Source organism: Silene latifolia, chromosome 1, assembly GCF_048544455.1.
Source record: "Silene latifolia isolate original U9 population chromosome 1, ASM4854445v1, whole genome shotgun sequence".
Lineage (NCBI taxonomy): Eukaryota > Viridiplantae > Streptophyta > Magnoliopsida > Caryophyllales > Caryophyllaceae > Silene > Silene latifolia.
The window spans coordinates 105,441,068-105,458,753 of NC_133526.1; the positions used below are offsets into that span (position 1 = coordinate 105,441,068).

The 17,686-nt window shown below is 45.1% G+C and overlaps 1 non-coding gene across 1 annotated transcript; it reads left to right on the top strand.

The window, feature by feature from the left end:
* Window positions 1-16,982: 16,982 nt before the first annotated feature.
* On the top strand, window positions 16,983-17,088 carry LOC141621972 (small nucleolar RNA R71). The gene has a single exon (XR_012532811.1). It is a non-coding gene; the product is annotated as a small nucleolar RNA R71 (small nucleolar RNA).
* Window positions 17,089-17,686: the final 598 nt, after the last annotated feature.

Consider the following 17,686-nt stretch of genomic DNA (forward strand, 5'->3'; position numbering starts at 1 on the left):
CTTGGTTTATCACGAATTGTGATGCAAGTAAACGGATGGCTCTTTGTCCTCTTGGGTCAGAGTTAGGAGGGAATTCTTTTTTGGTTTTGTAGTTGAGGATGGCTTGGTACCAAGGTTCATTATGGCTTTTCTCGTCGTTATTGATTGCACAAATGTGAGCTGGCTTGCTCCTTCTCTCGACACATAGGGGCATTGATGTCATGTCGTCAGGTATGTTGACGAGCGCGGAAAGGTTTGCCAGGGCATCAGCAAATTGATTTTCTTCTCGTGGCAAGTGGAAGTAGTCGATTTGGTCGAAGAACTCGGCCTCTTGATTGATTCTCGCTCGGTAGGGAGCTAAACTGTCACTTCGGATTTTCCATGATCCGGACACCTGATTGATGATAAGCGAGGAATCGCCGTGGACCCTCAGTCTCTTGATGCCAAGTGTTATGGCTGCTTGTAGGCCGATGAGACATGCTTCATATTCAGCGGCATTGTTGGTGACGGCGAAGTCTAGTTTGACCGAGATCGGAACATGTTCTCCCTCTGGCGATATTAGGAGCATTCCTAACCCAAAGCCTCTCAGATTCGATGCACCATCGAAGTATAGGTCCCATGCGTCGGAATCGGCACAAAGGATGTCTTCGTTAGGAAGTGACCAGGTGTCGGTTGTTAGATCCTCGTTGACGGGATTCTCTGTTAGGAATTCGACGACTTCTCTTCCCTTGATAACCTTGAGGGGTACGAACTTGAGATCGAACTCGGACAGCATGAGTGTCCACCTAGACAGCCTTCCGTTTAGTACGGGTTTTTCGAAGATGTATTTGACCGGGTCCGTTTTGGAGTAGATGTGGACCGTGTAGCTGAGCATGTAATGCCGCAGCTTCTTTGTTGACCATACTAGGGCAAGGCATGTCTTTTCCAGTTGGGCGTACCTTGTCTCGTACTCAATGAACTTTTTGCTGATGTAATAGATGGCTCGTTCTTCTCCATCGACTGTTTGTGCTAGCATTGCTCCCATGGTTGTGTCTGTAACAGTCAGGTATAGGGATAAAGGAATCCCCGGTTGAGGTGGCATGAGGACAGGAGGTTTGGATAGGATTTCATTTATCCTGTCGAAGGCCTTTTGGCAGTCGTCGTCCCAATCGGTGTGATCGGAGGCGCGAAGTTTCTTGAATATTGGTTCACAAATCATGGTGAGCTTGGCAATAAAGCGGCGGATGTATTAGACCTGACCGAGAAATCCCCGAATCTCCTTCTCGTTCCTAGGCCGAGGCATTTGTTGAAGGGCTTCGATTTTGGTTGGATCAATCTCAATGCCTCTTTTGCTGATGACATGTCCCAAGAGTTTTCCGGAGGTGACCCCGAATGCACACTTCTGAGGATTTAGTCTCATGTTATATTTCCGCAGACGAGCGAAGAATTTTCGAAGTGCGTTGATGTGGCCGTCCCGTTCTCTTAACTTGACGATCATGTCATCGACATACACCTCCACCTCCTTGTGCATCATATCATGTAGGAGAGTGGTAGCGGTTCTTTGATAGGTAGCCCCGGCGTTTATGAGACCGAAAGGCATGACCGTGTAGCAATATGTACCCCACTGTGTAGTGAATGCAGTCTTGTGCATGTCTTCCTCAGCCATCTTAATCTGGTTGTACCCGGCATACCCGTCCATGAATGATAGGAGAGCATGTTCGGCAGTGTTGTCCACCAGAATGTCAACATGTGGCAAAGGGAAGTCGTCCTTTGGACTCGCCTTGTTCAGATCCCTGAAGTCGACGCAAACCCGAATTCTCCCGTCTTTCTTCGGTACCGGACCGATGTTGGCCACCCTGTCAGAGTATTCAGACACTTTGATGAAACCAACCTTGAATTGTTTATCCACTTCTTCCTTGATTTTTAGGGCCCATTCAGGACGTATCCGGCGTAATTTCTGCTTCACAGGTTTAGCTCCGGGCTTAATGGGTATCCGGTGCTCTGCAATTTCCCTGTCAATCCCAGGCATGTCTCTGTAGGACAAGGCGAATACGTCCTTGTATTCGTGGAGGAGGTCAATGAACTCTTGTCTTTCCGAGGGGCCAGGGTTGTCCCTATCCTAAGTTCTTGAGGTGTGTTGTCGGTCCCTACGTTAATAGGTTCAGTCTCCTCAATAATGGGGGTTCTGGTTTCCCGTTTGTCAAGTTCTTTGGCTAGGTGAGGTGGGTAGTCACTCAAGTCAAATTCCTCATAGTCATTCAGAATTGCCTTGCAGTTAAATTGAGACGAGTCATAAGCAAACTTAGCATTCATTAAGTTGACACGAGCGAAAAGCTCGGAGAGGACAGACATCTCATGGTCGGTCAAAGGCGATGCAGTAGAGGAGGTGGCCCCTGGAACAGGCTCCAGGTTGTCACCTTTCATGGGAGTGGGGGTGACCCTAGTAGACTCAGCCTCTGAATCGGCCACGACCTTGTGATAAAATAGTGGGAAGGGAACCTTGACTGGGACATCAGGATTGTTAGGAGCTATGATAGACTCTGACTCCGACTCAGACTCAGATTCAGATTCTTCCTCACTTCCCTCCTTGAACATTGGGCCTTCTCCAGTTGTGATCTTGAGAATACAGCCTCGACGATCGGTCCACTTGACGGTTTTCCTCCAGCCCTGTGTAGCTTTCTCCGGGTCAGTGTCGGAGATCAAAGCAGTTGGGTCAAATTGATTGTCCTTCAGGGCGATGTTGATAATGTCCTCATAGTCGAGGTGCGTGATGTTATCCTCTCAAAAGAAGAGAGTGACAGCTTGTCCATCGAGGCATGACGACGGCTTAAACTCAGTTGATGCAGCTTCGGTGTTGTCGGGGATAAAGTAGCAATCCTGGAAGACTTCTACACCCGGGTATCTGGCCTTGGCTACAGAGTCATATATCGGCTCTGGGAAGCCATGGTAGAGCTCTGATTCTCCCTCGGGGACAAAGTATCCATTGAGGGTCAAATGATATGGACGGAGGATAACTCCGTGCTTCTTACGCTTTCGAACTAGGAGGTTCATCTCCTGGATATATTAATCGGTAGGCTCATATCCCAGTCCGAAGGGAATGTTGTGGACCTTAGCCTGTTTCAAGGGAGATAAGGTGCTCTTTAGTGGATTGAGGGGCAAGCCCGGAAAGTAACCCTGGCGCATCATGATGCGGTTGACCGTGAGGTTGGTAAACGGGTCACAATCAGAGGGAGTTTATTCATTAATTATGGCATTCACAGCTTGGAATCCCCACATTTCATTGTCATCTTCCTCAATGGTCAGGGAAGCTATTCCTTTTCTCATGACAGCTTTGATCGGGGAAGCAGGAATTGTGATTGTTTTCCCGTTGAAGGGGACCCTGATCTTCAGGTGGAGAGTTGAGGTAACTGCCTTGACGGCGTGAATCCAGGGACGTCCCAGGAGCATATTGAAGGAAGTGTCGATGTCGACCACCTGTAAACTGGTTTGCCTTTCCAGCGGCCCGGTTGCGACAGTCAGAGTGATGAGCCCCGCTACCTTGCAACGAGTGCCATCGTAGGCGCGTACTCCTTGATTTGTTGGGACCAAATCAGCTTCCTTAATGCCCAGCTTGTGAGCAGTCTTGAGGGGAATGATATTTACCGCGGATCCGTCATCTACAAGGACAATGGGCACATTCTTCCTGAGACATTGTACGGTAATGTGCAGGGCAAGGTTATGATTGGCTCTGAAGGGAGGGATGTCTTCGTCAGAGAAGACGACTGGGTTGTTCAAGTCAGGGGCGTCCCTCGTCATATGTGCCACTATTTCTTCAGGGGAAGAGGTGGAGGGCACAGTTAATTTTCCCAAGGCCTGTAGCAAAGCCTGTCGATGCTCAAAGGATGTCGCGATCAGTTGCCAGATCGAGATCTCGGCTTTTGCCTTCTTGAGCTGCTTGAGGATCGAATTCTGATGAGCTCTTGGTTGAGTGTTTACTTTCGGGACGACTTGGTCGTTTGGAGCGACCCCTGAATTGTTCGGGTTCTAATAGGGACGTCCGGACCGGGTAAGGTTGCCGATCACTTTCGTCCGTTTCTCTTTCCGTGGGACGATAAAGACATCTTCAACATCATCTCTCCAGATGCCATTGATTTCAGGATCTCGAAGGCGCCTTAGAGAGGTATTCTTTGGTAGGCAATTTTTGTGAGGGATATTTCTGTGAGAGTAATTTTTGTGGGGTTGATTATTCTGAGGGTGATTGTTGTGAGTATAATTATTGTGTGGATGATTATTGTGAGGATGATTATTGTGAGGTGCATGCCAGAATGGTCGCGGGAGAAATCCGTCCTGGTGAGGGTAGTTTTAGGCGCTCGGAGGACTCTCCCTCGGGCGTGGTGGTGGAGGATTGAAGATAAGCCGGCGGTAGGCATCGTCAAGTCGGGTAATCCTCTCGGAGAGGCTGGCTATGGCTTCCTCAACCTGTTGGAACATGGTGAGCATAATTGCGGCACTAAACACAAATACCACGTCTGAGGGATCTTTCTCCAAGGTGTTCACCTCGTCATCAATTGGCAGGATGAGGTGAGAGCAGTCTAGAGTTGGTTCATCATTGGAGATAGCGTGGATTTCGAGACATTTTATTTTGTTGTTCGGCTTAGTTGGTGAGGGTAGAGGCAATTCCCCTTTTTCAATCATGTCTTGGATGATGTGTTTGAGTTTGAAGCAGGTTTCTGTATCATGCCCTTTCCCTTGATGGTACTGACAGTAGGCATTGGGATTCCAGAAGCGGGATTTCTTAGCATCGGTCGGATTCGGGGTGGGTCTGATTGGTTGTAACTTTCCCTGGTCCATGAGCATCTTCAGGGCACTTTCATAAGTTGACCCTATATTAGTGAACACTCTCTGGGGGCGCTCAGCTCTCTTAGCAGATTGTTCAACGAGGTTGACCTCATCGATCTTGTTTGTTTGACCATAAGGGCGAGATCCGGTTGAGTTGGATCCCTGGTAGCCTCTGCCAGTGGTCTTGGCTAGGACACCCTTCCGGAGTTTATCTTCAATGCGTGTCCCCAGAATTTGCAGATCCTGGAAGGTCTTAATATTTTGATACCTCAGTAAGTTGGCATACACTGGGCGGAGATTGTTGACGAACTTTTTCACCAAAGTTGATTCACTCGGCTTGCTAACCAGCTGAGTACTTACCCTCCTCCAACAGGTTAAGAACTCGGTGAATCCCTCCTTGTCGTTCTGGATTAGGACCTCAAGGGTACGGGTATTGGCTTAGATTTCAACATTGTCAGTGTATTGCTTAGCAAAGTCAACCGCGACCTCATCCCAGGTAGTAAGGTTCTTCGGGTCGAGGGAGTAGTACCATTGGCGAGGGATCGGTTCCAAGGATGATGGGAAGATCCGGGTGAAGAGCTCCTGTTTGACCCCTTTTATGGCCATGTAGTCTTTGAAGGCACGGATATGATTGAGCGGGCCATCCACTCCTTTGAATTTGGCAACATCAGTCAGGGTAAAGTTGTCGTGTAGTTGATCCCCAACAAGTTCAAACCTTCGGTTGTTCTCAAGATGGATATTGTTACCCCGGGCTAGGAGCTGTTCTTCCAAGAGCTTTAGCCTTTTCTCAGTTTCAGTCAGAGGTGGAGTGTTATGTTCTCCAGCTTCTTTGTTTTCCAGGGTGTCGATACGGGTCTCGACACGATCCAGGGTGACTTTAAGAGCGGTGAGCAGGCTGGCTAGCCGAGCAGTCGTGACATCTCTGTTGTTATCATTGTTGTTGTTGTTGACAGATGAAGTTGAAGATGAGGCCATGGCTCTGAGGCAGAAAAACGGCTCACATTACAACTCAATCCAACACGGATCAAAGACTGAACGCAGACAACACAAAGGACGAGACAAAAATCAGACACAACAAGACGAGGATGACCGTGCGTGGTACCTCGGTGCTGACTCGACTTATGACATGACGGTGTTGACCGAACCTTTGACACGAGTCCATCGTAACGGCGTGACGCCGTTGGACAAGTCTCGTGGTGAGACGACTCATAAGTAAAGACCCATAAGTACGTTTGCGTCGACTCGATAGACACGAGGCGGAATTGGAATGGTGGACTGAAGTTTTCGAAAATAGAAATTTTCAAAAAAGATTCATTTGTCGCTTTGTGGACGGCTTCCGAAGATAGAGATCTCCGCAAGTCGGTCAGTTGAAGGAGTTGTCTTATGTTTATTTGCAAAAGACGGTTTGAGCTTGAATCGGCTCGGAAAACAAGGTATTGCCTCCCAAGACGGTTTTTGAAATTCAAAATTGTATGTTTTGAAAATCGAGTTTGAAATGTTGGAAGAGGTCTCGGGGACGGTGCATGGTCCTCGGGATCTCGAAAGTGTCTCGAGAAAAGGGTGTCTGCTTTTCTCGGGTGTTGAAAGAGCCATTGTCGGTGCGAGGCTGGTTAAAGTCCATGTCTAGAGGCGGCGATTATAACGGCTTAAAAAGGCAATTTGAAATGGTTGTAGAAAACCGAGTTTGAAAATCGTCATTACGACGGCCTAGAAAGGCGTGTTGACAATGGTTATAAAAACCGGGTTTGAAAATCGTCATTACGACGGCCTAGAAAGGCGTGTTGAAATGGTTATAAAAACCGGGTTTGAAAATCGTCATTACGACGGCCTAGAAAGGCGTGTTAAAGTGGTTATAATAACCGGGTTTGAAAATCGTCATTACAACGGCCTAGAAAGGCGTGCAACAGTCGGCAAAAGACCAAGGTTTGAAATGGCCATTATAACGGCGCAAAAAGGTGATTTTGGAAGTTTGAAAATGACGCGGAAGGATTTATGATTAAGTAGCACATAAGCACTCACAGTTCATTATATTATGCATTATGTTGACACGGGTTTTGGCTTAGCAGGGTGGGTTACACACCAAGCAATCAAACCCCGATTTGCGGGAGGGATACGAATCCAAACAAAATGTGTAAGGAGGGTGCCCTAGCCTCGTGCTCGAAAGTGATGAACGCTCTTTGACGAAACAGAAATGTGTGACGTCAATGGTATGCTTGACTCAATCGGGACTCGAAACGCGGGGATGAGAAAACTCACGCCGACGAGACGATCCAATTGGTCGATAAAGGTTAGGTTGTTGGCCCGGACAAGGAACCCGACCGTGACCGTAATATCAATTAATGCATTCCAACCAAGACCTCATTCGAGTCTCACCATCTAGGGATTACAAAGACGTAAGTGTCCTAGTTTTCCCCTGCGGAGTCGCCAATCTGTGGACATGGCCCACCTGCGGGTCCGGTTCGATCTGCGGATGCGCAACGGTCTTTTGAAAGCCACGCTCGGCGGCGTAAAAATGCTTTCGACCGGATCGTTTTAGATCGGTCGGTTTCGTCTCGGTAAGGGTCTCGAAACGATTAGAGATGTTCGGAGTCGCCACCAAGCATTTGTGGGATTCTTGGAACCCGTTCGAAATCCACTTTATACCTCAGTCAAATCAAAGCACAAAGCAGCGTTTGACATAGGTACTAAAGATAAGGAAATCGTCCCTCTTTAGCATCCTATCTCTAGAATGACTCTTGTACGCCCTGGATAAGGTCGTCCACTATCCAAAGTTTCTGAATAAGAGGTGAAGGTACGTATTGGGAAGCCCTTTAATCAGACTCCCAATCCCGCCCGCGGTAGCGGCTTCTACTGATCGATCTTGGTTGGTTGAACGCAAAAGTTGATAAAACGGTTTAAATGCATGAATGCGCATCCAATAATTTAAATCTAACATGTGAGATATTTCTAAGTCCGTTGATTTAATCCAAGTATCAAGTATAAGATGTCGAGTTGGATTTATGGTTGATTTGCATGCAAGACGGAAATTAAACATCCATTTACCGTATTAGGTTTATGGTGCATAACGTGATCCATTTGTCTTAGTAAAGCATTTTGCAAATATGATTTTGAATGAGCAAATAGTCATCTGATCCGTCCTATATCCGGGCTAACCGGTGTCGGGATCGTCCTAGACTAATGCTGGAAAGGGAACAGGCCTTGTGCCAGGCGGCCATATGAGGCGCGAGCCTGTTGGCAGTGCAAGGGGGTCTCCCCTGGTTTTGGAAATAAGAAAGAAGAGGTCTGTTTAGGCAGTGCAAGGGGGTCTCCCCTGGTTTTAGACTTAACAACAACGAACGATCTATAAACCTAATTAGCAACTAACAACAATCCATTGACTCCCATAAATCCTAGCAGGGGAATTAGCTAGACATAAATATAAATAAAGCAAGAACAAGAGATGGAGAAATAGTAAGCATCATAAATTAAAGAGAGAATAAAAGAAAGAGAAAGAGGAATTACAGATTAAGAGATCCGGAAAAGTATAGAACAAAGTAGCAGCAGTAACAGGGGAAAAGAGAGAAAGTAACGTATGAAGTAAGAGAGGTGTCAAGGAACAGCGTCCAAGATAATTATGATCTAATCCCGACTTCCTTTTTATAGGTGACAGGGCAGTCGTATACCTATAAAAAATAACTAACTTAACTAACTATATAGCTAGGGAAGTCAGGTCGAACTCCTCAGGGAGGCAAGATATCTGTAAAGAGTCCGTCTATTTGGTCACAAAATGAGGGGTTTATAATTGATTTTCTAAACTAAAAGGTGTAAAAGAAAGAGAAGCAAGGAAAGAGCAGTGAAGGCAGAAAATAGAGATAAACTATCAATAAAGAAGGGACATGTCAAGATTTCGGTTCACGACGGTAGTCCAATGACTTAATTGTAAATAGTCTAGATAAATTACTGTGAGACGGATAAGGAAAGGTCTTTCCGATCCACTTTCTACCCTAGATTCCTGCTAACTTAACTTCCGTCCTCGTCAGGGTAGTCTACTGTTCATAGCAGGTATATTTAGTCCAATCTTCCGATCCAGGATTAAATTTAACCAGATTAAAAGGTGACTCAGAAGCGTGCACTCAACTAAGTCGGTAAATATAGTTATATTGCTATGGGGACAGAATCTCACAAATAATTCATCTAACCTATTCACTACATCGTCACATTTCTACCGTAGATCCCCTAATCCCAACATGAAATAAATTAGCTACTCATATTATCAATATTGTCAAAACTAATAATGATGAATGAACTAATAATAAACATATTAAAATATTACTTAAATCGCATAAATGAAATTAGGGCAGAAATTAAGATAACTAAACAAGAGAATCAAAGCAAACGAATAATAGATTAAGAATAAAAGAGAGTAAGAGATTACAATCGCGAGAATTCCGGCGTAAAGAACACAAGATCCAAGCTAAATAACCCCAAAGTAAAAGTTACAGTGAAAGGAGAAAAGCAGCGTTCAAGTGTAGTGTAAAAAACTGATAGATGAAAAGATGCCTAATGACCTAATTATCGAGCGTTTAAATAGAATTAAGCTGAGTCCAAAAGCTAATTATAAGTTCACGGACTAATTAAAGCCCATTAAAGACTAAACCACTCGATCGAGCAGCTTGAAACAGCTCGATCAAGTACTTCTCCAAGAAATCTACTCGATCGAGTAGAAATAGAGCTCGAACGAGTAACCTTCAATTCCAGTACTGTCGATCGAGTAAAGCAATCCACTCGATCGACCAACACAGCTACAAAAACCACTCGATCGACCAATAAAAGGGCTCGATCGAGTGTTCTTCCTCCGAACAGCTCCAAACTCGTAACCAACTGCTTCGTAGACCGTTCCTTCACGCATCCCAATGCAAGATCTCGCTCTGAAAAATCCCGTCTCCTCAAAATGCATGCAAAGTAGGACGAAAATGGTACGATTCCACTACTTTCACGTTCATCCCTATAAAACGGACAAAACGGAACAAAGTAGCCAATTCGGGCATAATGCAATATAAACAGTACAAAAGTACATGGAAATACGTGCTAAAATAGACTAAAAAGACTATATAAAATGCACGTATCAAATCTCCCCAAACCGAACCTTTACTCGTCCTCGAGTAAACTAAAATGCAACGAATGGAATGGAAATGAAAACTCAGAGCTAGCTATAACTTGTCTACTTGAACCAGTTTAATGCAACAAAAATTGACCGTTACAGCTATGCAGTCAATACGCAAACGAGTTATAAGTTGTTCAGAAATATAGCCGACCTATCGACCTTGCAAGACCAACAAAATCAGACTCTCACGTTGCCACCCTTCTCTCATGAAGTAAAGGGTGAATAATATATGTGAAAGAGAGAAAGAGAAACAGTCACTCACCTAACTGTGACCTACGTAGCATGCATGCAACAAAAATGAAAGACAATTCAAGTACTAATGCACACACTCCAACCAATAATGTCCGTCACAGCCGAGGGCTTACAAATGATATGGGAATAGTGAGGTTCAGGTGAGAAAAGGCAAAACAAGTTATGGAAATGTGGAGGTAAAAGCGCCAAGCTAGTTCCTAAACAGGACCATATAAGACCGTCCGAATCTCAACTAACTGAAAAATAAAGTACAAGTGCCCTTCATTTGACACACAACTCACTAATCACATACACTATCTCCTCAAAAATATGGAATAAGAACGGAGGAGTTAGACGGTCACAAACTTCCCTTTTTTAATACCGTCTTAATGAATAAACTAATACAAATCAAATATTATATTCAACTTTTTTTCTTCATTTTTCAGACATACGTGAATCATTCATTTTTCATTTTTTTTTCTTTCTCTTTTTTCTTCTTCACGTTTTTCCTTTCTTTTTTTTTTCTTTTCAATTCTTTTTTTTCTTTTCTCCTTCCCTTATTTACACCAACTCCAATCAAAATGATACGGGCCAAACTGCAGACGGAAAATCATACCACAAAAGACATACTAAACTAGCTTGACTAGGCAGGCTCGGTTTGGGATTTAGCTAATGGGTCAAAAAAGCAAGTTTTGACTTAAGTGGAGCTAAATGGGTGAAAAATGTAAAAAAAGGGAAAATTTGCAAGCACCTCCCTGCATGTGACACCAACCACAAACCCGAATGTGTGCATTTGACAAGAAATCGAATGTCATAAAAGTGCAAAAATGATAAACATGCTATGCAAGGAGTACTACTCTCAATTCCTAATGAACTGGTCATGAATGTCACCAGTTATGGGCTCTAAATCCCAGAAATTGTAAAGTAGGTTGCCAATTTATCAGGTCAAGTCTAAACAGTTAGCTATCTTTGAACAAAAACTCGTAGTATATGCGTATGACAAAGCTAATAACTATCAATAAAAGTGCAAGGCTCAAGTAAAATGACAAGTTAAAGTGCAATATCATCACGGAAATCAACCGTTCCGACTCAACCTATATGCAAAAATAAACGTGCAAGTTTTTTTTTATTTTTGAAATTTGAAATTTTTTTGGTTATTTTTTTTGAATTTTAAAGAAATAAATAAATACAAATGCAAGCTGAAAAATAGAAACATGAATGCAAATCAAATGCAAATGCAGACTCAAAAGAAACATGAATGCAAATCAAATGCAAATGCAGACTCAAAAGGATGCAATACCCTCCCCAAACCAAAACGGACAACGCCCTCGTTGTCCTTCAGTATACACCAGCAGATATATACAGGGGAACTGGAATATACAACCAATAAAGAATGAAAAACCATAAAATAAAAAGTAGACCAAAGAAATAAAAGAGCGAGAATAGACATACAAAACACGAACTTCCCCAAACCACGGCTGGCGGGAAGTGAGTAGACCAGCAGCTACTCGTCAGCCTCCTCCGTCACATCCTCCACCGTCACAGTGTAGTCCGGGTCCACCTCCTTCTCTCTCCTCCTCCTCTGCTCAGCTCGAGCTCTCTCCGCCGCCGCCGTCGGGTCCTCGTCCTCCTCCTCCTCCTCACTAGCAGGCTCCAGGTACCCCTCAGCTGGGTACCGGTAAAAGGAAGGGTGTGGCCAACCCTCTGGGATCGGACGGTGACGCCGCATATGATACTCGTATAGAGGGAACAAAGTCAAAGCCAAGTCCCGCTCCATACGAGCCTGTCTCTCTGCAATCGCAATCAACAAACCGTCACGGCGCCCTTGGTCCATGACCGAGGACGCCTCAAAGGGTGGAGGAGGTACAAAATTAGCCGGTAGGACCGGCTGTGTCTGTGTCTGGTCAGCAAGCGCGGGAGTAGGAGTACGCGTAGGAGTAGGGATCGGGATCAGTGTGGCCGTGGAAGTCTGGCCACCCGTGGAAGGTGCGGATCCCTCTCCGGTCTCAAGTCTACGCCACTTCTTAGCAGCGGGTAAGGTAGTAGGTGGGCGTATCGGTAGGTGGTACTCGGGTAAAGGTGGTGGTCGGGCGCCCCGTGCAATAGTGGGCAAAGGGACTAAGCGAGGGAGAGTGGTGCAAGGTAGGTCTACGGACAAGGAACCATCTATCTTCCAGGTCCGATAGTCAGAAGTCAGCCAGGTCTGAGAGTGCATAGACGCTAGGCTCAGGTACCTATCTCCCTTAATGAACTGTAGGTCACGAGGAAAGTCACAAAGGAGAGAGCGGGCAAGAATGGTGGCTATGCCACCGTAGACGATAGTACCCGTGATCTTCTCTCCCTGAGCCTGAAAGTACTGGGCGGTCAAGTACGCAATGTTGAGGGTAAAGGGACCCTCGCAGTCGATGTTCAGGTAACCGCCTAAAATGGAGAGCTCGTTGTTGTTGATGTTGTTTGGCTCCTTTCGGCCAAAAATAGTACTCCCCATCAGTCTAAGGAAGTAACGGGCAGAGGGAAGGTGGACCTGAGCGAGCTTTCGCTCGGGAAAGGTGATCTGGGCCAAGGTCCGCCAAAGCTAACGGAGGACCTTCCTAAGGGCAACATTGGCGCCCATAAAGGAAAGTCCAAGTCGAGTACCAAACTCCTCCAATGTCATCGAAAAAGTCCGGTTGAACAACCGGAAGGACACAGAGAGACTAGTGGGAGCAGCATCGTGTGCCTCGAAGGAGAAGGTCAAAAGGGGCTGAAGAACTCAAGACTCAGCTCCCGAAAAGTATGGCCACTCATATGGATGAGTCCGGCCATCCCCGTGCCCCGTAAAAGCTCACAAACAGGCTCATAGAAACTGAGCCTCTCAAGTGACGTACGGAAAAGGAAACGCATAGGGAGAAACTCACAGTCAACTAAGTTATAAAATCTAGTACGATGTACACCATTAACAAAAATTACCTGCGGGCACTCAGGGTGGGAGTCGAGGGTGTCCATTCAAATCGTGACCGTGCCAGCAGAGACGCTAGAAGCAGGTGTAGCACGACCACGACCGCGACCCCGTCCTCTAGAACCTGAAGTAGAAGACCGTCCACTGATGGTACGAGGTACTAGGGCCGCTCTGAAAGCAGTTGCGGCTGCAGGTGAGTACGCAGCAGAGGTGCCCATCTGACCTGAGGTGGAAAGTGAAGCTGCAGCAGTGGATGCAGCAGAGACTGCCGCTGACGAAGATAGGCTAGCAGCAGTGCTAGCAGCAGTAAACACAGTACCCGCAGCAGAAACAAGAAAAACAGAGGTACTGGCAGGTGCGGAAACGGTAGTAGTAGCAGGGACTACCGTCTCAGACAAAGACAAGGACGGACTGGCAGCGGAGCTCGTAGAAGGCATAGAGCTAGAATCCATCCTAGTCAAATAGGGCAGGGGAGAACGATAATTAATTTAACAAATTAATAGGAGCAAATTCCCATAGCAGTCGAAATTTTCGACTGAACAACCCATGATTCCCTAATTTTTCCTCGAAATTTCGAATTTAATAGGTAAAACGAATGATCAGCGATAGGGTGTAGGGTAACAGACAACAATTGCAGCAAATAGGCAAAATCAGCAGAAGAAACCCAATTTTCAGTCGAAACTTTCGACTGACATGAACCCTAATCACAAATTTCCTCATAAAATTCGAATTAAAACATGAAAACACCAATGAGGTAAGGGAATTAATCATCAAGTTAAGCAAATTAAGCATGGAATCACAATAATAGTCGAAAAATTCGACCCTAAATGAAAACACGAAACCCTAATTCCTAATTTACTTCAAGAAAGGCAAAATTAAAACAATTAAAATGCATAGAAGTAAAGGAATTACTTACTTGATGATAAGGAACCTACAAAGAGCAATTAATCGACACAAACAAGCAAATATGGGCGATTTTTTATCGAAAAACTGCAAACCCTAAAACCCTTAATTGACCGTGTAAAATAGCGAAAATCAAAGGGAAAACAGAGGGCAAATGTCGAGTAATTAGCAATGAACAAAATGTAGGTGTTGGATTTGGTATAAGGGCAATAAAAATGGAGTTTTTTTGGGGTTTTGTCGCAAATAATGGTGAAGGGTGAATAATGAATGGAAAAGAATGAAAAAGAAGGGAGTTAAGAGGACACTTCCTGCGCGTCATAATGAGTTTCACTCGATCCAGTGATTTTAAAACACTCGATCGAGACCTTTCAGCTTCAGACAACTCGATCGAGTAAAAATCTACTCGATCGAGTACTCCCTTAATTAGCCTTTCTCGATCGAGCACTCTGGAGCCATTCGATCGAGCATAATTCACGCGATCGAGTACAAAAAGTACTCGATCGCGTCCTTTTCCTCGTGTAAGCCCTTGAATTTGCGTATAAGCTCCCCAACCTGCATAAAAACACTCGCAAAAATATCCCAAAATACCAAATATGAATAGTAACAGTCTATGGTCTTCTAAACTACGCTAACAAATCTCTAAATTCTAATTGTCCTAATTAAATGCAATAAATCAATCCGACGGGAAATTAAAAGTTGTTTTTACAATTTGTTACACGGGGAATTTCCCCGCTCACTTCTCAAAGCAATTCAGCAACCCCTCGGAGGGCTCCTAACTGGAGGACGTCACCTCAGCAACATTAACCGTCCTCTTCATTCTCCACGAGCTTGTATTTGAATCATTAGGAGGAGAATAGTTGACGTCCACATACGCGCAAACTTTCCTCGTCCTTATTCTTTTCTTACCAGCATTAGTATCATCACTCCCACTTTGACTGACATTAATTGCACAATACCCATTGACAGCTCCTGCAATATTTTCATATGTACCTGCAGCAAGGAAAACAGACGAACTTTCCTCTTTTTTGCTCTCAATCTGAGGCGGAGGGGTCACGATAGTATCACAATATTCCAAATGTTCATTTGGAGTGTCAATAGGAAGGTCCGTAGAAGAGAGGGCATTGCAAGGCTGAGCTTGCATGGGAGCCCTTCGGGACTTAGACTAATGGAATATCAATTCCTCGTCCCCAAGCAGAAAAGTCAATATCTTGCCCCCTACGTCTATCACTGCACCAGCAGTGAATAAAAATGGTCTCCCTAAAATGATAGGGGTATGTGTGTCCTCGGGGATGTCAAGTACAACAAAACAACGGGAATAAAGAATCTCCCGATTTTAACAGTTATGTCTTCTACGACACCTAACGGCCGTGATATACTACGGTCGGCCATCTGAACAGTCATATTTGTGCAATTAAACTTGGTCAAACCAAGTCTCTTAGCAAGAGACAGCGGTAAGACACTCACGGTAGCGCCAAGATCGCATAACGCGTTATCCACTAAGTGGGTACCAATGTGACACGAAATTGAGAAACTACCCGGGTCTGACTATTTGGGAGGTAACTTATTCTGAACTAGGGCCGTCCCTACCTCGGTCAAAGCTACCGTCTCATGATCGTTAATGTGCCTCTTACGTAATAAAATTTCTTTCATAAATTTAAGGTAAGAGGGTACCTGTGTCAGCAATTCGGCGAACGGAACGGTGACTTGCAAGCTTTTCAGGAGTTCGGCAAATTTACCGAACTTTTGATTAGCCTTTGTGTTCTGTAGTCGCCTCGAGAAGGGCACCATAATGGGTATCTCGAGCCCCTTGTTCCTCTCTTCCAACGTATCAGCTGGATCAAGCTCTACATCCTTTGATCGAGACTTCTTTCCTCTCGAACGGGGTCTTTCAGGCGATATTTCACTCGATGGAGCATTAGCAGGCTCTCGATCGAGGTCTTCTTTAACAACATCACTCGATCGAGCAACAATATCACTCGATCGAGCAGTATCCTCAATAAAATCACTCGATCGAACTGTTTGTTTTACTCGATCGAGCTGTTTTTTCTTGGTCACTCGATCGAGTAGAAATTCCACTCGATCGAGTCCTTTCTTCAGCTTTTTCACTCGATCGACCACCTGAAACCAGTCGATCGAGTATCTTCTTTGTCGTCAGCTCTTTTTCTTCAACAGTGCAATGTTCATCAGCAGTAATTACCTTCCTCGGGTCTGATTTCAACAATTCTGATCCTCATATGAACGACCGCTTCTCAGATTTATTAAATTCACCGTCTCGTGTGGATTCTTATCAGCTTGTGACGGTAAATGACCCTGCTTCCTCGTGGATTCTGTTGGTCACTTAGTTGCCATTGCTTTGTCAAAGACTGCAACATCGTCTTCAACTCAGATAACTCGCTCACCCCACCTGAGGATGATGCACCGTGATTAGGTGTAGGAAAGGAAGGGGGCTTCTAAAAGCCTTGTTGAGCCTTATGAGGAGGGACATATGGCTGCTGCTGCGGAGGAGGGGTAGGATTGAGCACATTTTTACTTGTTCACCTCAAATTGGGATGGACCGCCCTTTGGTTATTATAATAGGAACCCCCTCCTTGCCTGTATTGTTGAAAAGCAAGGACATGTTCCTTCTCTGTAAGACAGCCAACAGCAGTATGACCGTCGTTGCTCCCACACCTCTCACATGTGACGGTCTCCCCTCTTGTAAGCAAATGGACAGTCTGAGGCTCCCCAGCAAAATGCAGTTCCAATTTATCAAAACGAGCATTCATGGCTTCCAGCTGAGCCACGACTGCCTTATCAACCGCGTGAACTGTTCGAATACCATCCCTCAGGTTCCCATACACGGCACAATGGGTCGCCATCTCCTCAATAATCGCCCATCCTTTATCATCATCAGTATTCTTTTGAAATCTTCCGTTGGCTGAGGCATCAAGTATGGCTCTGTGGTCATCGTACAGCCCATTGTAGAACTGATTGGACAGAAACCATGGATCAAAACCATGGTGAGGAAGAGACCTCACCAACCTCTTGAACCGGCACCAAGCTTCATATAAAGTTTCATCAGGTGCCTGCTTGAAACTAGTGATCTTTGCCCTCAGCTGATTAGTGCGATGCGGAGGGAAATATCTCTTATAAAAAGCAAGAGTAAGGGTCTCCCAGTCTGTGATCCCCGCGGCCGCAAGGTCCAAGTCAGTCAGCCACTCCCTGGCTGAGTCAATCAAAGAAAAAGGAAACAGCACCTCCTTAATCTTGTCTTGAGTTACCCCCTTTGTGGCGTGGATAGTAGAACAATAGTCCGTAAAGACCTCCATATGCTTCCTCGGGTCTTCACCTGCCACACCTCTAAAGAGATTTCTCTCCACCAGATTGATATAGGACGGACGGATGTCAAAAGTATTCCCATCCTCAGTCTGGAGATTGAAACCCTTAGGAATAGATGATGCTTTAGGCTCCGAATAACTTGCAATATTCAGCATCTTTACTGGTTGGTTTATAGAACTGAGATTATCTTCACCTAAAGACTGATCTTCTGTAAATAGGAAATGCTGAAGTTCGGGTTCGAAAGTACTCAAGTCTTCCTTTCGTGATTCTCTTTGCAGACAGAGTCTATGCCTGAACAGTCTCTCGGCTCGAATCACCAAACTAACTCCAACCTGTTTGACCTGGGCATACACAACACTGAAAGAAAATAAATAAGA